This window comes from Pseudopipra pipra, chromosome 2 (genome assembly GCF_036250125.1).
Source record: "Pseudopipra pipra isolate bDixPip1 chromosome 2, bDixPip1.hap1, whole genome shotgun sequence".
NCBI lineage: Eukaryota > Metazoa > Chordata > Aves > Passeriformes > Pipridae > Pseudopipra > Pseudopipra pipra.
The window spans coordinates 33,801,977-33,829,286 of record NC_087550.1 but is presented as its reverse complement, the minus strand read 5'-3'; the positions used below and the strand labels follow the sequence as shown (position 1 = coordinate 33,829,286).

The following is a 27,310-nucleotide window of genomic DNA, read 5'->3' as shown; positions in this document are numbered from 1 at the left end:
CAACAGGAATGAAAAGAAGAGCAATACTGCTTCTTATTTCCCAGGACTTTTCTATTCTGCTTATTTGTGTTCATTCTCTAGGTTTCTCCATTAAACCAGTGTTTCAGCTAAAGACAGGTTGCTTAAAAACAGAGAAGCTTAAATGACATATCTCCTTATGACATATTTCCAAACGACGTGTTGAATGTTAGAACCAGTTAACCACAGAGAAAAATGTTTGCCCTCTCATTTGATAGGTCTATGTTGACCAAATATAATATATTGAGTAAAGAAGTACAGGGCAAGATAAGTCCGAGGAAAAAAAGCCATCAAATAATCACTATGCACAGAAAGCATCCATAGCTGTACAGATGTGATCGTTGTTACCAAGCTTCTACAGAATTATTCAATTGTTACCTGTGTGGCACAGACAGCATCATAGTTAGGGTTATACACTAACAAATCCAATTTGGAGAGGAACCTGTTTCAATGAACATGCTTACCTGCCCCTGGCTTCTACTCGGGCAGAACATCAGAGACACAGGCAGCTATGGCCAATTAATTTATTTTCAGTTATAGTGTTGATCTTCCCTGTGAACTACACCCAGAAAGGTTTGTGTATTCAGGCAATTCAGAGCTAAACTCATGGAAAATTTCATTTGTAGCAGAGATGCAAGTAAAACAAAACAAATAGGGCAGAGAGCAGACAAGAAGCAGTCATCCTGGCCGGGAGGTAAGAAAACAGCCTCTGACTGTTAAGAAGTGGACTTACACAAACACACCTAGTTGGCTATTCCATCTCAGAAGTTAACAGTTCAAGGATGACAGAATATTTTCCTTGATTGAAAGGATGTCTGCAGGCACAGGAAGGAATCAAATTCAGAAGGGTTTTCTGAAGAACAAGCTCTAGGGGTTGCCCTTGACACAGTTTTCAGCAGTAAGAGGAATAGCACCAACAGAGCATAGACTGACTTTGCATTGTCCCTTTAGCTCAGTGCACAGTCAGTGCTCTGTAACCACATGAAAATAGTTGTGTACTACTGTAGCTGAGTTCTCAACACTCAAACTAACTATTAACTTTCATGAGGAAGATACAGCCCTCTGGCACATTTATAAGCCTAAACTGATTTGGATCTTGTGAAAACATGGCCAAACACTACTGTGCCCACATTTCTGTGCATCTTCTTTAGAGTCTGCCTCTCCTGGACTGTCCATCTCTCCTTACATTATACTAAAAGCTCTTTTAGCTGTAGCCATGGAAAAATACTTTCACAATCATTTGGATGATCAGTATCCTTTTCAAGTTTGATTTAGGTCTTAATCAAGAATGAGAGCAAGCCAATGATATAAAAGTCACAGAGATGCCTGTGAATATTTTACAAGTGTGCTTGTCCAGAAAGTTTTTAGATATCTCTGATGTGTAGCCAGTAAAATAAAGCAGAAAATACACAAATTTATAATTTACACCTATATCAAAACATGCTGTAAACAAGAATGAGTCAGGTATGCATTCTATCTCACTTAATGATAAAGCAGTTGATTGAATTCAGTTAAGTTGGATTAATTAACCTAAAGCTAAGGAGATGATTGAAAATTCGAACTTCAGAAAGAGGCAGAATAAAAACCTATGCCAGTCACTTGGTAGCTTGGTCAGTAACATGCACTGAAAACAAGTGAGTACGTATATTTTCATTCCCCCAAACAGGAAACTATTAGTCAGCTACTGCCTAGCTCAGTAGTATATGTTTTTCCACAAGTATTTGGAAAAGAAACTGAAATCTACAAATTGAAAGAGGGGAAAATCAGGCTAGCTATTAGGAAGAAATTTTTTACATTGAAGGTAGTGAGACACTAGAACAGGTTGCCCAGGGAGGTTGCGGATGCCTCAACTCTGGAAGTGTTCAAAGCTAGGTTGGATAAGGCCTTGAACAACCTAGTCTAGTGAAGGTGTCCCTGCCCATGGCAGAGGGCATTGGGACTACATGATCTTTAAGATACCTTCCAACCTCTTAATATTCTATAATTCTATGATTCTATGGTCAGGGTACCAAGCCTGTCCAAAGAATGTCTGGATGATGCTCCTGGTCACATGGTTTACTTTAGGTAGTCCTGTGAGGAGCAGGGAGTTGGACTCAACAATCCTTATCGTTCCTTCCAACTTGAGATATTCTGTGATTCTTTTGCAGTCAGCAGTCTTTGACAAATACGAATGCCATTTATAAATATTTTAGCTATTTGATTCCACCAGCTGCGTCTCCTAGAATGTTTCCATCAACGCTGTCTCTGCACAATCCTAAACATCCACTGGTCAGATTATGTGACCAATACATCTGTTCTAGAACAAGCAGCAGTTACAAGTATTGAGGCCATGTTAATGAGAACACAGCTGCATTGGGCAGGGCATGTCCCAAGGATGAAGGACCACCGCCTCCCTAAGATCTTGCTTTATGGTGAACTTGCCACCGGCTGCTGCAAGAGAAAAGATACAAGGACTCCCTGAAACAACATCTCAGCCTTGGCCATATTGATCATCATAACTGGTCTACTCTGGCCTCCAATCGGGAGGTCTGGAGACACACCCTCTATAACGCTGCTGATGCTTTTAAGAAAGCACGCAGGATCACCCTTGAGGAGAAAAGACAACGCAGAAAGAATCGTGTCTTGCAGAATATACCACCTAAGGAGTCTTTCTGCTGTGCCTTTTGCAACCGGTCATATCTATCTCGTATTTGCCTTTTTAGCTACCAACGCGCTTGCAACAAATGTGCGTAGAGCCCTTCCCAAATCTTCATTCGCGAAGCCTAGCCATGAGCTATTTGATTCATTTAAAAAAAGAAAAAAAAGAAAAATTACTCACAAAAAAATTAATCCAGATCAGAATTCCTGAAAACCCCCTATATAAATTTATGGTTAGTTTAAATCAGATCTACTGCATTTCAGTTAAAGCAACCACCTGTCAATTCTGCTACACTGCAGAGGAGTAATGTATAAATAATAACATATATGCAAACTCCTAGCAGAAGAAGAAATATAAACTATTCATAGGTTGTCTACATATGTGTAGATATACTTCTGAAAAGCAAATGGAGGTCTACAGGTCATACAGACACTTTGACCCGAAATCACACCTAATGGAACAGCCACTGCCACCATTCACCATTGACCAGCCACTGAAAGATTGTTATGCACTGCTAGACTGTCAGTGATGGATAAATTGCTTTCTTCATATGGTTTGCCCACAGTTTTCCTGATATATCAGGGCTTGTACAAGAATTTCATTTTCAGTGAAGGCTTGCAGGCAAGCAAACAGCAATAATTTAAAGCTGTCAGGAACAGAATCAGTTATATGCACAGGCAGCTGCCTGCAGCATCACACCCAAGAAAACATTCGGGTCCTTGCGGTACTTGCTGGAAATCCAGATGATATCCCTGTACAAAATCAATGGGTTGCTACTGACCACAGAAAATTTAAAAAAAAAAAAAAAAGGCAAAGCAAATTAAACCAAAAACACACAAAGAGATGTGAATAATGTGGAGAAATAAACAAAGAGGAAAAATAAAAATTAAAACCCCCAGGAAAATAGTGAAAACAAATGGTTTAAAGTACTACTAGTTTTTTATGACCCCAAGGAATTTAGGATATATGTTTAGAATTTATGTTATTACAAAAAATGAGGTTTTCAGTGCTGGCTTCTACTGAAGGTACCATGAAGAGTTTTATCTACATATCAGATTTATTTCCTTTTTGCTGCCATGTCCACGTCTCCATTTAAAAGTGAGAGAAATTGGAAAACAATAAACAACTACAGTATTGTGACTCAGGAGTGATATTCCTGTTACCTGATACAGTATTTTGATCCTTCAAACAGTGAAAAAGGTAACATTTTTTGGACCACAGACGCATTTGATAATCACTGTTGCTGATTTCTTTTATTACACAAATCAATATAATCAACATTAAAGAGAAATTCTTCCAGATAATACCCTCTTTTGTCAGAAAAACTCTACTTGGCTGATCTTGTTCTCTCTACAAGCCCTGCCTCACGTTCTTTCTTAGACTATCTTTGCAATAACACTATTATTGCTGCTATTTAAAATGTTCACTGAGTCTGCTCACTGAAATTTGAACACACACACATACCTGAGAGTTTATAACTGACAATATTTTTGCCAGATTCTTAATGGCATTTTCTTTAAGATACAGTATTGCTGAATCTTTCCAATTTCTATTCACTATTTCACCATGCACATTTTCTGCTTTGTTAGGGGATGAAGATAAATTGGCATTTACAGTATCTATTGTGTTGTAATGGGTAAACGTCAGTAGAAAACTGCATGGTAGTGCAAATCTCAAGAGAATTGTTCTTTCCAAATGCTCTGAATATTGCTCTTATCTTTACCAGCAAGGAGTCTACCTGAGAACAATTCTGCAGTTTCCGCAAGGGGCATTTCACAGGCTTAGTCAGAGAAATTCTGAAGTTCTTTTTGCCTAGACCTTTCTTCTCATAGACACAGAACCAGGAAGTGGCTGAGGTTGGAAGGCACTTGTGGAGACCACCTGTTCCAGCCTGCCTGCCCAAGCAGGGGTAACTAGATCAAGTTCCTCAGAGTTGCATTCGCTCAGGGTTTTAATCCCCAAGGACGAGACTCCACTGCCTCTGTTCAACAAAAGAACTGGATGCTGACACAAAGACTGCATAATCAGTGACTTTCACAGCTGACCAGAGAAGCAAGCAATGGCAAAAAAAACCCACATAAAATATGTATAACTTAAATTAGAGCATGACTTGCAGTTTAGTACAATAGAATCCTACCTAGAAATGCCCCAGCAAACACTGTAACCAGAGCATATGCCCTAGTATAAGCAACCTATTGCTTTAATGTGACCTTACAATTCAGAGTTCACATGAACAATATCCATTTCATGATTTCACTCCAATAAAAATTTAATGAAATAATCCTTTAAAGCATAAATCTCTGGTTTCATGCTTACTTTTATGAGATAAGTAGGAACTACAACCTGCATCCTATAAACATGCTTTAAAGGATCCTAAAGGTCATTAGCTAAAACACTGTTCACCTTAAATATTCCAGTATATTCAGAAAGAACTGGTTGATGGCCTGTGTTTCTTTAATACCTGATCAGAAGAACAAGAATTTGCTGTTTCCCAAGTCACCCTAGTCTCCTACCGTTAGGTTAATATCACTGTTCTGAAAAAACCAACATGTTTACCCTCTTAGAATCAAGCTGATGAAATTCACCAAAAGCCATTTAAAAAGGAACCCAACCCTTTCAAAACAAACCCTAACTTTCAATGCTATTTAAATGTCTGCAAGGGGAAAAGTTTTGTTCTTTGCTTCAGAGGACAGCTACACCATCCTGTGAGTGCCAAGAAGCAGCACAAGCAGATACAGGCTGCAGCAGATGTGGAGGGGGCCACCACCAGCACCACCACTGCTTCTGAACAGCAGCCAGAGATGGGACTCGTCATCTTCCCTGCAAGGCGTATGGTGCTACTCACTGTAAGTAAGGAAAATCAATTTCTTATTGTTTAGGTTCATAGAATATAGTCTAAAAATGTTCAAACAATATTTAGACACAAATATTTTCATATGAGAATTCCCTAGTCTTTTTCTGGGATTCTGGGGTAAATGTTGCTTTTGGATGCAGCAGATGTGCAGTATATTGCAAAATTCATAAGCAAGCAGGGGGGTTCTGGAGAAATATAGGCATGCATTTTACTTAGCATACACAAAGTCTGGAAGATTCTTTACCACGTTATAGCACTGCAAATGCATGAAATAATTTTAAATGTGACAGTGAACAGAAGAATTACGTGGTATATTCTGTATGCTGTGTGTTTACTTAGACTCTGAAGAGAGGTGAAAAGAGCAATCTTTCTACTAAATTCTTTTTGAACATAAACTTTATTGCATTCGCCTTGCTGAAACATAACTTAGGTTAATGGTGCCACCTGGTGACAAGTCTTACTCGCTGTTCCCATCCCTTGTCAATCAAGGAAAAAAAAATTCATATGCTATAAAACATGCCCTCGAGGGTAACCCCCCCAAAACCCACATCACCTGCATTAATTACTTGACCCAAGGAGCATAGTGTATTGTACACACAGAAGGAACAATAAACAATAGGAAATAAAATATTTCTTAACATACTTTCATTTTAGACACCACCACACACTTTGATTTGTTAGCTTCTGAAGAGAACAAACTTAATAATACACAAATTAAAAAGGGAGAATTGACACTAATTTATCAGAATTTGCTGAAGATGTGGGAGCAGGGCACTTTGTCTAGCTCAAAACCTTCTGGTTCACTGCAGTGGTGTGTAAGACTCTGGCACCATCTCATAAGATTTTACTACCTTCATGACTGCAGTCCTTAAACAAAAAACGACTGTTTGAGCACATGCTTTTTGCACCTTACCTGCTAGTAACAACTCACAAAATAAATTAATTCTGAAGCCATAAATTGGTCTGTGCATCTCTCTCTGCATTGCAACACTGCTGAATACAATCACCAAAAAAAATGGGGGGGAGGTGCCATTTGCATGATTAGACTCTCGCCCGGTTTCCTCCAGATAAATTGAGATTTATGCTGCAGGTAACAGTACCTGGTGGGAGACTACCTACTGCAAGGAGGGTCATGCCAAGAAGGGCTGGAATCCTTATTCAGACAGAGACAAGGTCAGGCAATGTAGCACAGCAAAGACCTGAAGCCTATTTAGTATCTGCCAATGTGTATAATCAATCTTATTATATTACTTTCTGACTGTGTATAAAATAACAAATAGTTTACAAATGGATAGCTTTAAAAAGCTAATATTTAATGAAATGGGTAGAGGACATTAATGGAGATGGGAGCTTTTATTTTGCAGGAGATGCCTGGGCATAAAGTGGAGAAAGACATGCTTAATGTCACCCAACTGGGAGTTGTTACAACAGCTGTACAATAAAATAGCCAGAAAGCAAGTTATGGATCATATTGATGATTTCTCTACAGCTCTGCTTTTATGCGAAATACAAGTTCCCAACAATCACTGCAGAACCACCAGTTTAATTACAACAAAATAACAGGTTACAGGTGAAACCAGTCATTTTAGGATCTCCCCACAGCTTTACTCCTACCTGGTTATCACAGTGCCCTATTTACAGCTGCAATACTGCACAACTTCAGCAGCACAAATGCCGACTAGTCCTTCATAGTTATAAAAAAGAGAACACTTAATAGAACAACCTTATTTAAAGGCAGTATGCTTGCTTTACAGTTTGTTATGCTTACCTAAAATTTGCTAATTTTTTGCCCAACTCAGCACTTCAAAAGGGCAGGTGAAAATATTGGACAACTTTCAGTGTATGAATGTACTCTTAAATAAAGAACAACTGCATCCATTTACTCCCAGGACCCTTTACAGATTGGAATTTCCCCTCCATGCAACCTAATCAGAGACTTCCTTAATTTAACAAAATAGAAATATCTCAGCTGAATGATGGATACTCTTCTCTTAGAAGCGTACTTCATATAACAGTCACGCACTGCATATGCAAATTATACAAGTATCCATATGCTTCATTTATATGACTATTTAACCAAACTAGCATAATAAATATGTCTAGTTAGATACTTGCAGTAAGTATGCAGCTGTCTGTAAGGAGGTACAAAATCAGTGAAAGCCAAACTGCAGCTGTCATTAATCAAAGCTTTGCCCTTGAACATTCATCATTGTGATATTGCTGTGACAAAGTGGACTTTTACAGCCATTTGGGATGGGAAGATTTTACTTCCTTAAAATAATTCAAGTTTTCTAGTGGTGCAGATGCTGTGAAAAAGCCAGCTTTTATGCTTGGTCTCAACACAGCAAATAAGCAGGGGAAAGATCATCAAAATACCATAGAACACTAAAATTATCTGTAAAAGCTGAAGTTTTGCACAGTATATAGAAAATTCCTAATGAAAGTATTCGTGTTTAATAGAAATTATGTTTCTTGGATCAATGAACTGGAGATAATGCAGCCAGGACAGATTTGATTGTTAGGTCAAATGAAGATTTTTATGATATTGAAATGGTGGTGTAGAAGATGAAGTTCCATGTCTAAAGATATAGGGCTGCCATGCTCTTTATCTTTTGATCAGAAAAGAGCAGTGGCTCTTAAAATTATTCACTCACTGGATTGACAGGGAAGGAATTTGCACAAGCTAATGAAGGAAATGAAAGGAAATGAAAGGAAATGAAGGAAATGAAACCAGTGCAAACCAGAGAGCTTTCTCATGGTCAATAAGACTAATATTCATATCATAGAAGCCTAGAATTATTTGGGTTGGAAGGGACTTTTAAAGGCCATTTAGGCCAATTCCCCTGCAATGATCAGGGACATCTTCAACTAGATCAGGTTGCTCAGAGCCCCATCCAACCTGACCTTGAAGGTTTCCAGGGATGAGTCAGCTACCACCTCTCAGGGCACCCTGTCCCAGTGCCTCACCACCCTCATTGTAAAAAAAAATTTTTCCTTACATGTAGGCTAAATCTACTCTCTTTTAGCTCCAAACCACACCCCCCCCTTCCTACTGCAACAGGTCCTACTAAAAAGTCTGTCCCCATCCTCCTTTAAGTACTGAAAAGGCGCAATAAGGTCTACTTGGAGCCTACTCTTCTCCAGGCTGAACAACTGCAACTCTCAGTCTTTTGTCATAGGAGAGGTGTTCCATCCCTTTGATCATTTTCATGACCCTCCCCCAGCCTGCTCTAGCAGATCACATCTTTCCTGTGCTGATGCCATAGAGATGGATGCAGTACTCCTAGTGGAGTCTCACCAGAGCAGAAAAGAGGGGGAATCACATCCCTCAACCTGCTGGTCTCACTCCTTTTGATGCAGCCCAGGATACAGTTGGCTTTCTGGGCTGCCTTGAGGCTTCGCTCCAGATTGTGAGCCATCATTCTTTAAAAGGATGAATAACAACTATCCAAAGGTTCTAGTTTTCCTGTAGTTGTTAAGAATCTATAAGCCTTTATCTTTTATGTATTGACTAGCAGTTAACCAGGGTTCTTCACAGAAAACATGTTTGTCCACAGAGGCTAATAGGCCAGTGGATCTATCTGAATCCACTAAAGTCAAATTTAGCCACAAGAACATGGTTTTGAGCGTCTGTCATCAGATATATTATTTAGGCTAGATAAAAGATGATAAATAAGATCAATGGGGACAACTTGCAACATCTGAAGAAGAGTCTGAAGGCATATTCTGACAATGCTTCTGAGATCTCACCCAACGCACTCAGCACACAAGTTATGCCATGTCAACTACACATGCTTGGGACCACCTTCCAGCACTGAGCTTGGATTAATATTTTAAAACTCTCTTACCCTCCATACTAGAGCAGCCACATACACCAATTTACGGGGATGATCCCTGGGCTGATCATCTAATGATGATCCTCTAATCTACTGGTTTGCGAGAATGATGGTCAGATGGGCCAAAACCTTGTCAGAAACCACTCAAGCTATTTTCTGTGTAGATGATTAAGTCCCCCATTTGGAAATATGTGTGTTCCCAGATTAATTCACTAATAAAGACATTTCCAAATAGATTTCAGCTGTCAGTACGTTCTTAGAGAGTGGTTTATTGGACAGTGAGAGTGTGCACATGGGCAGTTCATTAACTTACAGGAAACCCATACTTCCTGCTTGTCTTGCAGGAACTTTGTCATGTAACCATACTTGAAGCAAATTACTGAGAATTTGCTGACTGCAGCTTCTTCTACATTTGTGAGCCATCTGTTCAGTCCCAGAACTTGCATATACTGCTTCCATGTGAGATCTGCCCCACTTTAATGCATGCTGTTTTACAAGAGCATTATCCAGTTTGGAAGGATTAGAGAATCTCTGTCACCCTCAGCTGTCCAGTCACCCACCAAAAGTTTGTAATTTGCTCATGGTGCCATCAAAAGCCTTTAAGAACATAACCTGCGTACAGCAAATTCTTAAAGTCTTTTCACTGCACTATGGAAATTGTACTTCCAAGCAAAAAAGTGTTAGCTGGGAATTATTGTAAATCTACTGCTTAGTGAAAGACTTCCCAGAACCTTCTTCTTTGCCAAACACTTGTCAATCATTTTCTGGTTTAGGAAAAAGTATTGCAGTTTGTGGCACAGTTCTAGTACGTAGCAGTAAGTGACAAGCAATGGGTTTGAAATAGGTGACTACCATACCTCTCATTTTCAGTGATTTTCGGGGAAGGTAATGAAGAGGAATTGTAATATTCTCTGTTTTGCAGCAAAAACAAAATGTTTGGCAGAGCAACTACCTCAAACTCTAACATCTTTCTTTTTATCATGACTATTTTTGTACTACTGTTTTTCAAACACATGATGAGAACTGGCACTAAACACACTGGAGGAAGTTGACAATTTGAATGAATCACAATCCTAAAAAATGTGTTTGAGTTTCATGAAGAGATTTTTATGCAGGAACATCCATATCTCCAATCCTTTGGCAGAGCTTAGCATGTGTTTCCCTTCCACAGTGAAACAAGTCCTGTATCAAAGGAAGGTTCTTCCAGAAACTTTCACATCTAAATTATTTGAGTGCACAGCTTGCAGAATATGAATTTAGACTGAGAAATCTTGCAGTTCTTGTATTTATCCTTAAAAGTGGTGCTGGATGAGAGCATTTTTCCAGCACAGATTACCTCACAAACCTGGTGTAACCATATGACACAATTCTTATTAAAAGGTATTTATAAGTCTATTCAAATTTGTAATCCAATTTGAAAATGTGTTTATCCCATTGAGAACTGTGTATACATGTCCCTGCATTCCTTTGTCTTCATTTCTAGTCCTTTACTTATCACCCACACTGTTTAGCAAAAGTTCAAGAGTGGCCATAAGGCCCTCCACTACCTTATGATTGTCTTTATTTAATGCCAGCTCCCCATTTAAATGCAAAATATACCTGGCATAACAATATTACAGCATTATTACTATATTGTACCTCACAACATCATCCCTATTTCTCCAGAGATCCATCTCCTCACCAACTGAAAATCAATATACAAAGCTAAAAGAATAAATACAAATCTGGTGTTTGACAAACTGCCAGAGTTCATTTCCAAGGCCTTTCTTTAGGGGAAGTAAAGCCAACCTGCAAAAAAACAGGGTATAAAGAGACACCTTATTACAGGGACCTTCACAATATATCTTAATGCTACACTAAATTCTGTAGGCAAGTGCTGAAGGAAACCCCTCAGCACTCTGGGACTTCAGGAGACAACTGACATCCTGAGGGGGCTGAGGAAAAATATGTCAAAGAAGAGGTAAGTGACCCAAAAAGGCACAAATGCTATCCTACCATATCAGCTGCAGAGGCCAAAGGTGAAAATGTAGTGAAGAAGATACTTAATTCACAATCTCTTGTATAAATTTACTAACTTGTTCGATTGATTTTCTCCTCTAACCAAAGTCTTAAAAGGAAGAAATGATCTTGAAAGCAAAGGTCATGACTGACATAAGAGATAACAGAAAGACATTCCAATGGGAAACTGGGGGTTGGCAGTAATTCCCAAGCCAAAAAGCCTTACATGATAAACAATACACTTTGCAAAGCTGAACAAAGAGTGCTTGTCCCTTATGTTCCCCAGAGCCCTGGCAGTTACTTTATCTCATTAAAATACTAGATGTTCTTATCCAATATTTAGAGTCCTGTTTTTAGGTTATTGTAGCAATGGTTATAGTCCCAGACAAATAGTCAATGAAATATGTATATATTTTAATTTGTGTGGAGTAACAATTGGGATTCTTATGCTGTCACCAAGACATTTCACTTAATTGCCAGGAATAACCAAGAAAGCTTCTAAACAATCTTGTCCTTCTTTCTGACATGCAACCTTTGCACCAGAGACAGGACAGATTTTCAAGGCTTGGTGCTTCATATGTCTCCAGAGCAGGCTCTTTAAGTAAATAATATTGAAACTGATGCAAAAAAATCCATTGCACAACTAGATATGACCTCCAGACTAAAAATGGTTCATTCTCCTTCAGGACTGTCTATTCTGAAAAATAAAGATATTTCAGAAACAAAGCCAGCTCCACACAGAAACAGATTTTTTTAAAACATGTTTTAAAGCAGTAGTTGTTTTCACTATTCTTGTATTTTTGCTGGTTTTTTTGTTCTGCTTTGCCTGAATTCTTAGTACAGAATTCAGCCAATCTAACCAGGTCATCTCAGCTGAAAAGGGATCTCCTGCTTTCTATGGTACCAACTTCTTCCATTGCCTAGAGAGACAGAGCCTTTTATTTAGAGCTATAACCCTCATTCTAAAAACCTACCCATTTATGGTGCAAATTATGTGGATTGAATCTCACCCTCAGTTTCTTTGGGCCTGTGGATAATGCACAAGTGTTGGTTACAGTTTTCTAAGATGACCTCTGCTCCTAGCTTAGCTCAGAGAGTCACAGAATCCTAGAATGTTTTGGGTTGGAAAGAACCTTTCAGATCATCTAATTCCAACCCTGCTGTCATGGGCAGGGAACCTTCACTAGACCAAGTTGTTTAAAGCCCCATCCAACCTGGCCTTGAACACTTCCAGGGATGGGGCATCAAAAACTTCTCTGAGCAACCTGTTCCAGTGCCTCACCACCATCACAGTAAAAAATTTCTTCCTTATATCTAATCTAAACCTGCTCTCTTCCAGTTTAAAGCCAGTTCCCCTTTGTCCTATCACTACATGCCCTTATAAAAAGTTCCTCTCCAAAAAGGCACTAAAGAACGGGAACTAATAAAATCACTGGATGCTCACGCACAGGGGATTGGGATAATGACAAGTTTAGTAAAATATCTATAAAGTATCTGGTTTTAAATTTGTATTCTCATTAAAATATTGATCCTTGCATCAGAATCCATGAAGCTTATTTATTCAGTCATAATCATTCAGATTTCATGTTATGAGCAAGTACCACCCAAAACAAGACTGGTAGTGAAAAGTCTCAAAGATGGCAGTTCCATCCACTGATATTCATTTGTCCAAACTGTTAAGATAAATTATTTCCAGTAATTAACCAACTTGTAAAAATAACAATTTATCATGAACAATGCAAAAATACAGAGTCACACAACTACTAATAATTTGAACATCAATAATAGCTCAATGTGTGCTCTTATTTTCAAATGTTCCAATTTCTAATTGCTGCCTGCCATTTTCTGGTTCACTCTTGCTCTAGATGGATACCATATCCCATCTTCTACAGCAAAGATAAATCTGAATAAGAAGAGGCCCTGACTGGTCTAAATTCTCTCCAAGAAAATTAAGCCAGACAATGCTTTCCATTATAACTTGAGCCTGACAGCATAAATCTGGACGATCTTATGATATGAGGTAAGCTTTGGATTTCTCAGTTAAGCTCTGTGTTCAGTCACAAGTGTCCTACAAGGACTTGGGTCAGTCTCTAAAGCTTTTGTTCAGATCAGCTGGGTTTTGCAGAGCCATGGTCTGCAGGGCAGCACACCACAAGGACGGAACTCCTCAGGGGGCCTCTGTGTTATTTAGACACAGACACTGGCATCTCATTCTCACCAGACACACTTAGGTGTCAAATGGAAACACTGAACTGTAGCCAGATGCAGGGATAGGGAGCACTGTACACACAGACACCTAAAATTGTTTTTTGAATGAAATGGGGAATATTAGTTACTTCCCTATTCTAGAGGAGGGTCTTGAAAATAAAGGGCTTGCAAAATAAAGAAGCCTTCCTCTGAAGTCCATCTAAATCTATGAGATTTGTTGTCCTTGTTGGAAACTCAGGTAGCAACTCACAAAATATAATGTTGACCTCACATAATACATCCATTTTAGAATGCTTTATGCACCCTGGGTAATGAACAAAAATTAACAGTCTAAAAGGGCTTTCTAATTCCACCTCTAATGAGAGACTGTACAGAAAAGCAGCTGGAACTCCTGCTCATAAACACCTTGCTATAATTACAAGATAAGCAAAAGAATGAGGCTTTCTAATTGTAATAAATTACCAAGCAGAAAATGTAATAAAATCTAACAAGGTCTCTCTATATTGCATTGTGTTAATACAACCTTTTTATATTACCATCTATTGCAAAATGCCATGCAACTCATTAAGTGAAGAGCTTTTTTCTCAGGTTAAGTAGAACACCTACATTTCTGCAATTATTATACCTTTGGAAAGTCTGTCCTGATTCTGTTCCCATTCAAAGATGAGAAATCAAGTCAGCGTTATAGCAAGTTTTAAGTGCTTGCTCTGAAGTGCATTTACCAAATGGTCAAAATGGCCAGGTAAAAGCTCAAAATAAACAAACAATGCTTTGCACAACCATAATGTTTCTCATTCAAGGGCTTTAGTGCATTTGATAAATATTAATTAACTTCCATACTGCTGTTTTGAAGTAGGCAAGGGATATATTTAAGTATCACTTGGTTTGCTATTGAAATGCATTCCCTCTTTCTGCTCTTGAACAGGATGCAGCAGCTGTTTAACAACACACATGAATATTAAACAAGATTTTTAGAGAAGAAGTAAGGAATACTTAATCCAAAAGAGGCCCCAGAGGGATTTACATGGGTAGATAGCAATTACTTAAAGCAATGGCCCCCAAACTCCGCAGCTAATTTTGTTCTTCAGTCACCTTCACTTTAAATTTAAATTTGCTGTGGCTTTCAATAATACTGGAGGACCTTGCAGGCAGCCTGTCACCTCTGAACTGCAGTGAGGGGAATACTGGCACAAAATCAGGGTCAGAATGGCCAGAATCTTCTTTTTATTCTGACAAAATGAGCCAGAGGACTTAAGTGTGATCACAGCACAGTCAGATTTTATGCTGCTGAAAGAAGCTGTTTGGAGTTCAAAGGACTCAATAATTAGGCCCTCCAACAGCTATTCCACCCACCCAAACACTGTCTAACTGATAAGCCCTTATTTTCAACACATTCCTTCCAGTATGGAGTACCATACCCGGGAGCAATGGTCATCAGCTGGCACAGAGTTTCTGCCCCATTTCTCCTCATGGTTGCATCAATGGGTTATCTCCTGCCAGTGCAGAGAATTCACCATGTGGAAGTCACAATTCAGAAAAAACTGGTTTGTATAATGCCATCTCAGCCTCATGTCCTGCATTATGGGGAAACCTCTTTAAAGTCTCCCATTGCATCACCTACTTAATATCTAGTTGTCTCAGCATGAAAAGCAAGTTCTTTCTTGGGCAGATGAAAACTATTAGAGAAAATTCCAATTAATAACAGGACAAATTCTGCCAAACAGCCATTCAAAAACTGCAACAGGGACATTTCTGTTTGAGCAGCAGAAATAAAAGAGAAAGAGCACACATCTTTCCTTTGCCATGAAACATCACCACCAGTCATTTCTTGCTGTGGCAAAAAGAGAGGGCATTTAAAAGAGATCAGCATTATTTTGCTACCTAATTGTATCTACAAATTTCTTTATTATTTCGATAGCCTCTGCTGGAATGGATGGAGGCACTTTGCCAAGGAAATTTCCAGAACTATCCCAGCAAATATGTCATTTAAACACACTTTGTGTCCTTCATATATAAATTTTACAGGCTTTTCCTAAACTATATCTGAGAAATGTAACCAGATAAACTATTCTGAGAGGCTCTCCAAATAACCTGCTTTGTTTTTGATTTGGCTTGATATACCAAATCTATACCAGTGGTTCCAGTTTCAGTATTAGGATTATATTAACAGCTTAATTTGTACTTATGTATCCACCAAAACCAATCCTGGCATGGGAGCCAAACATCCATCTTAATTGAAAATATTGTGTCTTTGTTTTTCATTAAATTAATAAATGAGGTCACCAGATGGCCCTTTTAGGATCATCGAGTTGGGCTTCTTTGGTCTTATGTTCCTTGTGTGCTTTACCACAAAGCTAAAAATCCTCAACATTGCCAGCACATCACATGAATCATTTGTTCAGAGCTGGCACCCTCACATGTACAAAAATACCTCTAACAAAAACCTGAGTTTCATAAGCACAGAGTCCTTTCCTGGATCCAGCCTCCCATGGTCACAAGACTTGACAGCAGACCTGGGACCACAGTTGCAAGTGATGCACCATGAAGCAGTGGTAGAGGGACTTTCCATTTGACATGTACTAATGGATCCGTTCTCCTAAAAAGAATTTATTTCTTAGAAAGGTCAAGTATCTTTTATTGAACAGATAATTTTACAATCAGGTATTCAACCTGCCAGATGGGCACTATGATAACATTAATTACCATTTTATGTAGCTAAAATTTGACCTACCAGAATATCAGCATCTTTCTCCTCTTCAATATTGAGGAATGGGAACAGACCTTCATATGGCTGATTTGAGAGACTGTACCAGGCAATACATTCCTGGACTCAACCAAAGTTCTCACTAGGGCCACTATTGCTTCATCTCTGCAGAGAGCTTCCCAAAAGAGAAAGAAAACTTACATGTTTTCCTGGGTCCTTTAAGCTTCTGAGCACAAAATCATTCTACATCCCCACCTAGCATTGAAAAGATTTGTATTTCATTTAGATATACTGAACAAAACTGTAGTCTAAGCACGTGCTAGGCATTTGGATAAGGTTTGGTGGTGGTGCATTTACACCACCCAGTACCTTGGAAACCGATTCATAAGTGTCAAGCACATACACTACTGCAATATGGATGATAAACGGGCTTGTTCATTCCTTCGTTGACAAATCCTCCATGCTAGTTTCCTGGACATATTTATCTTTACCTAAAACTAAGAAAATCTTTGGACAGTTAATGAATTGTCACAAGATGTTGCGGAGAGATGATGTGCTCCCGCTTGCTTTGGCGTCATGGTTAGTTGAAACTTCTTGAGCAATTCCAAAAGAGAGTCAACGGCTGGAAGAGCATTAAAACATCTTGAATTGTAATTCAAAGCACTGGGAACTCACAGGTATACAGTATAAGCTTCATGCAGTAAAAGATAAAGTATACCTATAGGGCCCTTACGACACATAGCAATGTTTCTCTGATCTCACAAAAGCCCTAGTGGAAGTCATTATACGCTTCTCCTAAGGAATTCATTACATTTTGAAACAGAGAACACTATGCTTACTGCGGACAAAACAAAATAATGCCAACAGATATACACATTTGAAATCAATGTTACCACAAGATGTCACTCTAAACTTTATTTAGAGGAAGGGTTTGACTACTTCAACTTTTTAAAAGAGTTCAAGGTTACTTTTTTCCAAGTATACTGTTTTCTTCCATATTGCATTTACACAACTTAGAACATAAATTAATTGTTATATGTTAAAAACAAACATGAGAAATGCAGTCTACCACATCAAAATTCACTGGTAAATCCTCAAAAGGCGGGCTGCGTATGAAATGATGGCGAGAATAAAAACAGAACAGTCCTTTTGTTTGAAAAGTTAAAGAAGAAAAAGAATGAAGGTACAGTTCAGTTCAACACTGGAGATCAAAAATAACTCAAAATGCAAGACTTGGGAGAAAATAGCCAGTAAACATTTCAGCTCTGTATCTATCCCTCTGTCTCAGAGTAATTAGGTTGGATTTCTCCTGCTATCTAATTACTGTCTGTTTTGAAAGATACTCCCCCACAACTATTCCTCCTACTACCTGCAGGTAGTTGGATTCCGGGAAGACAGTGAATCTCCTAACATATTCCCATATTCATATATATGAATATGTATATAGGTAAAAATAAGCAGTTATATCACACAGAGAGACATATGCACATATATATAATATTGTGAATATATGTCATTTGTATGTAAATATTTTAAATATAAATATTATATAAAACACCAGAATTTTGGTGGGAGAAGCCAGCAGGGGCATATCTGCAGTGCAGGCAGAGGACTGGTCCAGGGTGTGCGGTAACGCAAGTGGCAGAGCCAGGATCTGGAAGTGGTTCCTCTGAGCAAAGCTGCTCTGACACCATCTACTCTTGACATTTCTATTATCAATAGCACATCAAAAATGATAGTGATCCAAGCCCCGGTACCTCCAAGAAATATGCCTTCAAAACACTTATTTTGCAGTAGAAAGCCATCTAATTCATCTAAACCACCTACCTTTTGGAACAAAAATCTCATCTAAGAGAAAGGAAGTGGCACTATTGGTAGCATTAGCATCCCCATCAGCTCAAGCAGAGAAAGCTAATGTGAAAGTATTCAACAGTTTTGATCTCATTTTAAAATGTATGTTATCAGTATGATCACACAATAGAAACTGTGAACAAAAGCTCTTTTTACTGTCCTTAAAGTCTAGGAAATCACTACGAGAAATTAACTTCAAAACCTCACACTAATAAGGTTGTTAAGGTAGCTCCAAGTTAGAAAGTGTCATACTTTAGGTATACGGTCACAGACCGTTCTTCCCTCTGCTCTGACACTTTGTTCAGTACACAGAATGGGCCTGCTCTGGAAAAGCTGTCTGAGCAACCTTTGCACCACATATCTCAGGAGCATGAAAGGCTGAGAGCAATAAGAAGATTTCTTTAAGGTTCTTTAGCTTAAGAGTATTAAATGCCACCCTAGGAATTAGATCCTACCCCTGACTCCTACTGATAGTCCCACTGTGGTCAGGAAGTCACATATGCAGTATTTTTCAAAAATGATTACCCATCAAATGATCTTCATGTATTAAGTACCCAAAATGAGACACTAGGACAGTCTTGATGAAATGGTGACACTCTCTGTTGCAATTGGAGCTGAGGTCAGACATTAGAAGTAGTGCATGTGGTGATGTATCAGGTCAGAAGTGTTTCCAACCAGGCTTTTAAAATAAGTAGATATTTTTACCTCTATTTCTCAGAGCTTCAGCACAGAACTACAACCTCTGCCACACAGAACTACAACCACTTCATCATAAATAACAGTGGAAAAGCTTAAATTCAATACTTGCCCATGAGTCCTGCCCATTCTGCTCACTGGATGAAGCAGGAGTTTTGAAGAAAAAATGTGTGAGGTTAAATAAATAAGAAGTATCACACTGTATGTATGCACAGGAATTGAACTCAGTTCGCAGAAGTCAGCTTAGTTATAGCACTGCCCTCTGATCACTTCTTTTCACACTGTTACAGCATTTCTGTGTAACATAACATAATGTTAATTATTGCAAAAACTATTTGCTATTTCTAATGCCTGGGATTTTATGCAATAGTGCATTAATGAGCTTCATCAGCAGAAACTCAAAACCACACAACTATGATGACAAAATGGAGACAGGAAAGAACAAATGAAAGACACAAATTCAGTCTTCTTTGCAAAGAGCACGTAATTATCTGTGGCAGAGCAAGGTGACAGAGCACAAACACCATCACAGAAAATTGACCACATGACAGAATAAACAGGCTACGGGAATGAACAACACAGTCTGCAGCATTTCTTCTCGAGACATACTTTAATATTTAACAGAGCTCCAAAGTACAGAATAATACCTGAGCAAACTACAGTAGAAGTTTGAGATAAATATGATATCTATGGCTTCCTATTACAATATATATATAAATTTATATAAGTATTATAAATATAGACATATATATTCACAAATATATACAGGTATGTATACATAAGATTAACTAGTTTACTTTCATGCATCTTATTATTCAGTGCTCAATCCCAATTGCACTTAAATCACTTAAATCAGTGTTTTTTTCACTGATTCCCATGACACTGGAAACACAGGGTTAAGAAAAAAGAGTATTGAGATTCCAAGTGATCCACAGAGGTGGCACCAGGAAATAAATTTGGCTCATTTATAACAGCTTTGAGAAACATAAAGTATAACACACTTCAAGGCTAAAATGTTTCTGTGATTTCAGAATTACCATGCAGTTTCTTAAAAAGTTATATTCACTGAAAACCACATCACAGTCTAGCCTAAAATGACTCTGCAGATCAAAACATTAGAGTGGGAGAACAGCTCTGCTATTTTAGAGACAAAAATAAACATTGGGATTAGTGATGGAACAGCTTGCTCCAGATTATTTTCTTCTATTTTATTAGTAGATGTACAAACTACATTAGCGAGATATACATCCCGTTTTTCTTCCTTTAACACAAAAAAAATCAACTATCTCATTGTTCTTTTATATTCAGTCAGCTTAAAAAAGGAGACTATTCAAAATAAAACCAGATTATCTAAATGAGTTTCTTAATAATTTGTCTCTAGATCTCATCACCAATCAACAATAAAGGGCTATCCCTACTTAATGCAAAGAGAAAGAAAAGCTTCACACTGGGACAGCAGCCACATAGCAACAGCTGCTGCAACTGCATTTTATTAATTCTAATTATACACTGGATCCATATGGCCAAAATGCACTTTAAAATTAAAAAAAAAAAAACACCAACCAAACAAAACACCAAAAATAAACACCAACCCCCACCCCCACCACTACAGGAACAAAAAATGGCTTTTATTCCTTGCCGGATACTGAAAACCAACAACCTCAACAATTATCACATTGCCCACACTGAAAATGGTTTATTTCCAATGCACAGCTTTTGTATTTTGAGTAAGTCCCCAAAGTTTCTGAATTCCTTGTCTGAGATGTAAATGCTATCATTCATGGGTTAAAAGGCAACAAAACATGAGCAGAGGGTTGCATTAGGATTACAAGTGATTATGTATTACCCAGGTTGTATCAGTGCTGTAATCAGTTTCTTCTTGTACACGGATAGGCTGTGAATCCAGATACAGACCTGGGCTGGGATTCTGTATTTTTCAGAGTTCATCAGCATTCATACCCATAAATGTAAGAGGTATCAAAGTTTAGGTTTTGGGTTGAGGTCTTTTCTGGTAATTCACAAACTTTTAACATTTAAATTCTTTCAAAAAAAAAAACTGATTTAGGGTACCCACATCTTTGCATATATATCTTCCCTCAAGGTGGAAAATAATCAAATTACTTCAATATTAAGAAGCTGTTGTGGGATGGCTGCTTCCATATCCAGGTTGGCCAGAAGGAACCAGGAGCACCATGCCCTGTCTCTTCTATTTGCTCCTCATCTCTAACCAGTGAAGACATTACCTTAATACTCAGTAAGTCCCAAAGGCTAAAGCAATTTTGAGATATTTTGGAGAAATATTTCAGCTCCTCCACAACAGATATAGCTAAGAAAAACTGGGTAATGTTTCAGACCTCCGTGAAACACACGTTGCCCAGAGAGGTTGTGGGTCTCCTCCCCTGAAGATATTCAAAAGCTGTCTGGACACAATTCTGAGTGACATGCTCTAGGGGACCCTGCTTGAGCAGGTAGGTTGGACTAGGTGACCTCCAGTGGTCCCTTCCAATCTTACCTATTCTGTGAAACTCCCCTCTCTGAGTATCTTCAGACTCCTCTATAGTAACATGATGTCCATCTGTCTTTTTCTTGCATGTGCATCTGCCTGCCAGCTCTCAGCAGCTAACTTTGAACCCTCTGTCCAATACCAATGTAACCTGATAGAAGTGAAGAAGCCTCATCTCCTCCAAAGGATCCACAGGTACTATGGATTGGGAATAATTAGAAGAGATCGAGAGAAATTATGATAATGCAGGAGAAATCGCATTGCCACAGAAGCAAAAAGAGCAGAGGGCCAAAATCCACTGAGAACCAGTTAGAACAGATCTGCTTTTTTCTTTTTTTTAATCAGCAAATGGTTCGCTCCACGTGACCAAACTTTCACTGGAGAACCGTGAGGGTTAGTTCCCCAAACTGGCTGCAATCCAGCCCCCAGCTATAAAAAAAAAAAAGATCACACAGCTTCAAACCATCTCAAACCATCCCAAAGATCCAGCACTGCTACCTTTAGCTCTTTTGAGAGAAAGCACAAATTTGCTTACTAAGAGAATTGGACTTCAAGAATAAAAGCAGCTGCAGCTGTCTTCAGGCAAAACAAAAGCTGCCCTTGAATTTAAATTTGCGGCTGTAATTTATGCCGCAACAAAGAAAGATGCCAGTTTGGGAAAGTAGGACTCTGTTCAGGGTAATAACAGGCTTCCCCATTGTCAGAGATGTCATTTGAGCATCTCTCAAATGTGACAGAGCACTGAAGAGGTTTTGCACATTTCTTTTGCTCCCTGACATTTGTAATAGTCAGGGAGGGTTTCAATATTTTTAGATACGGCTATAGAAGAATCTTTATTTCTCAGTCAGGGAAGGTTTGAATATAAACCTCTGGAAGAATGACTCCAACACATGATCCCTGGCAAGTGAAGTCAATGGGGGTTCTATTCTTTGTGAATGCTGGACTCAGGCCCTTGGTGAGAGGATTGCCTCATGTCCCTGGGCTGGACACAGGCTTGGCTTGGATTAACACATGAGGAATTCAGTGTTGTTACAAAAGGTGAAATAGCCTGACATGATAAGAAACTAGCTCACGGAGGGTAAGTCTAGAGAGCGATGACAAAGAAGATCAGTGACCTTACACAGCAAGTAGCTAAGCACACAAACATCTACCGAGAGCAAGCTTGGCAAATATGAATAGGTAACACCCAGTCGTGCTTTCCTGATGAAAGGTTTCCCAGCAGAGCAATTCATTTCATATCTTTTTGGTCCCTGAAACACTGATACATGTGCTGAAACATGCTTTCTCTTGTGGACTGAGAAAGATGGGTAGTAGCTAAGGTCACCATAATCTCAGAAAGGTGATTGTCAACCATGTTCTCCATTTAGATATCCTCAGCACTAGCACCTTTATCAGGAACCTTGTGAAACAGGACACTGCCTTGTTTTCTGTGGTGCCATGAATGACAAATCTTAGGTATGCTCAAAGGAAGAAGTACAAAAGAGGTCTTGGTGGTTGGGAAGAAAAGCCTGAAAATACGATAGCAGTGTTTCTTAAAGACAGATTGCAGAAGCAGACAGTAACAACCTGCAGTATTTTATAGATTATTTCTATACCTTTTGTGCAAATCTCAGTGCTACCATGTATGACTAGCATCGCATTTTTGAGGTGTTGAATGATCCTGACATTTCCTCTGACAACTACAATCGTTCTTCCACACCTGATTTAGTGCAGGCTCCACCTCCAGCCCAGGACAGTGATGTAGGTATGCTTTTCCCACCATTTATCCTTCTTTTCATACATCTATTCCCCAGTCCTGACCCACCTCCTTTCCCTCTAGTCTCAAATTTCCTTGTCACTATTTAGAGAGTTTCTCCTTAAATACAACATGCCTAAACAAATTCCTTGTCTTCCAACTAATTGCCTCTACATTCTTCTCTCTATATGGTCAACAGCATAATTATTCTTCTCAGCACTGAAGTCTACAAATAGAAGGGGGACATTTTCATCATTATTCTTAGTTGACATGCCTGGCTATGTCTTCCAAAATCTTTCCCATTCTTCATTCTTAGTGTTTTCCTTTTATAACAGTGACATGTTCCAACAGCCCACCATTACTCCTATGATAGGCTTCTCTCCAGTTTTTTATTCATATCTAAACTATCCTGAAATTTAACCATGGCCCTGACTATAAAAGAATGTCACTCCCGGCTCACGGCTTTGTAAACACCAAGGTCAACCAAACCAAAACAAATTCATAGGAAACCAGACTTTGGCTTGATTCATGCTTACTATAATAAATATTTGAATTTCTTAAAAGCTATCTACTTTTTAATAGATACATATATCCTAAAATAATTAAAGTAAAGCACTTGATTTGGGTCTCTGAAATGTCCTTGTTATATTCCCTATCTGTTCTATAGCACCTTACAGTAACATGGAAGATCACAAGATTTAACTAGATCCCTAGAAGTTTGGATAACAATATAACACTATTAGTTATACTGTCTCTTCATCTATAGAAACTTTTAACAGAAAATTAATATGCGATTGCAGAAGAATCAATTGGCTTCCTTTTTTATTTGGTTTAAAAAACACTATCACTCTTTTAAAATGGATTCTTATAACAGGGCTTATTTAAAGTGAGTTGAATGAGGTGAAGAGTCTAAAAAATCCCTCTTACTAAAAATGCAAAATTATATCCTAAGTCTCTAAATCCGGGCTGTGGCACAGATGATCAGTAAATTCTATAACCCTTACAGTAACTAGACACATATTTGTAGCCATGAGAGGAGATAAATGGTCAACATTTTCAACTTTTCTCATCAAAGTGCAAAAATGTAATGTTTAGTAAGGCAATTTTTAAGATCGGCAGTTTTAGAACATTCATATTATTTTGCAGAAATGGTACAATACCATTAAAAAAAAAAAAGAAGAAGAAGAAGAAGGTGATGCAGATTTTAATTGAAAATATGCCATTTTAAAATTCAGGCAAAGTTACGCAAGTGTGAGAAAAAACCATAAGACGTGGTTTGAAAGTCCTCAGGAAATACGTCATCCACTGCAGATTGGGTTTATCCGAATTTTAGAAAAACCTATTGAGATTAGTTTTTACCTAATACTGCATAAGATGATTACAGTTATTTGTGGCACTTTAATTCCTGCTAGAAACAAAATGATGTTTTATAGAGATGTATCTACAAAAAAAAACCCCAAACAACCCTGACATAAACCTCTTTCATCCATTCTCATTCCACAGAACTGTCTTCTAAGCTGCAGAATCGTGCACTTGTCTTAATGAAATGAAGTCTAGACAAATATACAGCAGAGGTTTCCAGAAATAAATTGAACTAAACTATGTATTGCACTATAAAAACTGATTAAATTCCATGAAGAACTGAACTGGAACAAAAAATGTTTGGTTGCTTTGACACATCCAGATGACTATTATTACTCTCTTTCATGATTTCCCTTTTTTATTTCAGTACGATGCCTCTAAGATGCCCCATTATGAGACAATCCCAACAAATGAGGCATTTGGATTTCTGGAGGTTTCATTTCCTCTTCTTTGCTGGGTTTTAAAAATGTTCACATCAGAACATGTGCTACAATTTGAGAGCACCTTGTGATTTTAATATCATCTAGCTACAGATGACCCTACAAAAATCCTTACAAGCTCATAACAACAGCATAGCTCCTCACTGCACAGAGAAGAATTGGTAAGACTCTTTTGGTGAAAAAAATCCGGAATTAACTTAAAAGTAATGTCAATATCTTCTTGTCAATAACACATTCTTCCCCTTGCATGCTCCTTCTGAAGAGTTGCTCCTCCTCCCTCCTCTTAGGGCTGGATTTTCAAAGCATTGTGTTTGGGCCACTAGAGTGTAAATGGGACTCCAGAGACTGCAGCTCTACATGTCACTTTGAAAAAGTGCCTCTTAGCAACTAACTCAGCTGTAGCTGAACACAGTGACTCTAGAAAGAAGCCCAGCAACAAGAATAGCCCAAAGGGAGAAAGAAGTGCTTTTGAACCCAAATTAAAATGTAAAAGGACAATCCTTCAATAATCCTTCTGTAAATCTCTCACAAAACTTTTTCTTACATAATTGTAGTGGCTTCTTGCATGTTTAGAATATACATATGAAAAATATTGAATCCTCTTTTTTCTTATGTTACTCCACTGTTCAGTAGTCAGCATTTAATATTTATGAAACACATTGAAGATAAAAATAGTCTTGCACACACTGAGAACCCAAGTTCAAAGATGGCTGAATGACATCACACAAGCATAAATTTGAGAATAAAAGGAACCAGACAATGCTAGATTTGAAAACTGCCTCTATTAATAATTAGTTTTCTTTATCTGTTATTGTTATACTCAATTTAAGACATCCTACCGATTTTTAAAGCCTTTTGGAAGGTAACAAGAATTGAACACACACTTAAAGGACAGGGATGGTTACAACAGCTAAATTTATTTGTAAAGGAATCAAATTCTACTGAAGCTGTAGGACCTACAAAAACTGAATTTGGCACATAAAATTACGTTAACTTCATGCCTGGTAGGAATGTGCACTTCTGCATCCAGGTTAACGATTCTGTACAAAAATCACCTTTTTCATTAGTAGTTACAACCTAAATATTCAAAAGGTCAATAAATTCTGGATAAGAACAATGTTTGACAGCTGTAAATGAGATAGAGTTTTGGAAAGCAATGAACATTCAGACTCTGAAAATTAACTAATTAGGATTAGGCACAGAGAAATGTATGCTTTCAAGACCATTAGACATTCTGTAAATATAAAAGACAAACAAAAAAATTAGCAGTACAGAACTTAAAAACAGACCAGAAGCTCTGTATTAGGTATTTCCTCGTGTAGTGGTCTGATTTATAAGCGAATAGAGAAACTATGAAGCTAAAACAGATGTCATGGAAGTAGGGTTTTTTTAAATACTGATTATGCAAGAATCTCATTATTAACTGTGTAATAACATCATCCACCACACTTAAAATACTGGTGGGAGGTCACTCTTTAGTATTGTTCCACAATCAAGACAAACCAAACAACAAACCAAACATAAGATTGAGAGACTTTGAACACACCTTGGAATTCCCAAATCTCTGTTATAAAAGGAAGCATTTTAGAACAAGGAAAAGACATCCAAAGACCCACAAATTGAAATGCTATCTAACTTCTATAACACCATATTCCTCAATCTGGTATTGCAGCAATCAAAAGATGTAATTTCTTCTTTGGATTCAACCTTAATGTAGCTATAATCACTTTTTCATTTCTGACATATGTAATACATCAACACATTTTGCAGTGTAGCCACAGGCAAAGCACACATGTTGTTAGAACACTTTGAAGGAATACTTCAAATACTTCAAATACTTTGAAGGAATACTTCAAAGTAGTGCAGAAGTAAATGTACAGCTAATGTCACTTCCATGACTGTGTATTTCTTCAGCACATACTTCTATATCCACAGACACCTTCATAAAAATAACACAGAAAGGTCCCATCTTTATTTTTCATTTTTTAGTTCAAATCCATTTACAACTATTTGGTGAATACCACTCAATTATGAATCTATTTTTCTTTTATAAAGCATATACAGCAATTAAAATTAAGTAAGGTTTACAAAATAAAGCCAATAATTTTAAAGAAGCCGGGAAAAGTTACAATAGTGCTAGCAATAATTAATTCCAGTTGCAGGAAATGTTAAGAGACTGGTAGCACACATTTTTCATAAATTCCTGAAACTACTCCCGGACCTCCATCATCTTCACAATAACAGTGCATTATTGATGTACTTCTACTTTCATGACATATAATCAAAATTTTTCCCTAACTGCTCCTGACTGCAGCTCTGCAAGGAGTACTGTTGAAACTCTGGCTTTAAATGGCCATACTTTGAAGGCATGTGTGCTTCCACAAACATCATTTGTGTTAAGAAATGTGCCCTTTAAACTAGCTCTGCACAAAATGTACACATTTGTTTGTGAAGGAATAAAACACCA

At 38.0% G+C, this 27,310-nt stretch overlaps 1 protein-coding gene across 15 annotated transcripts in view; it reads right to left on the bottom strand.

Moving 5' to 3' along the window:
• DLG2 (discs large MAGUK scaffold protein 2) overlaps window positions 1-27,310 on the bottom strand; it is a 998,134-nt gene that overhangs the window by 952,477 nt on the left and 18,347 nt on the right. The window lies entirely within an intron of this gene.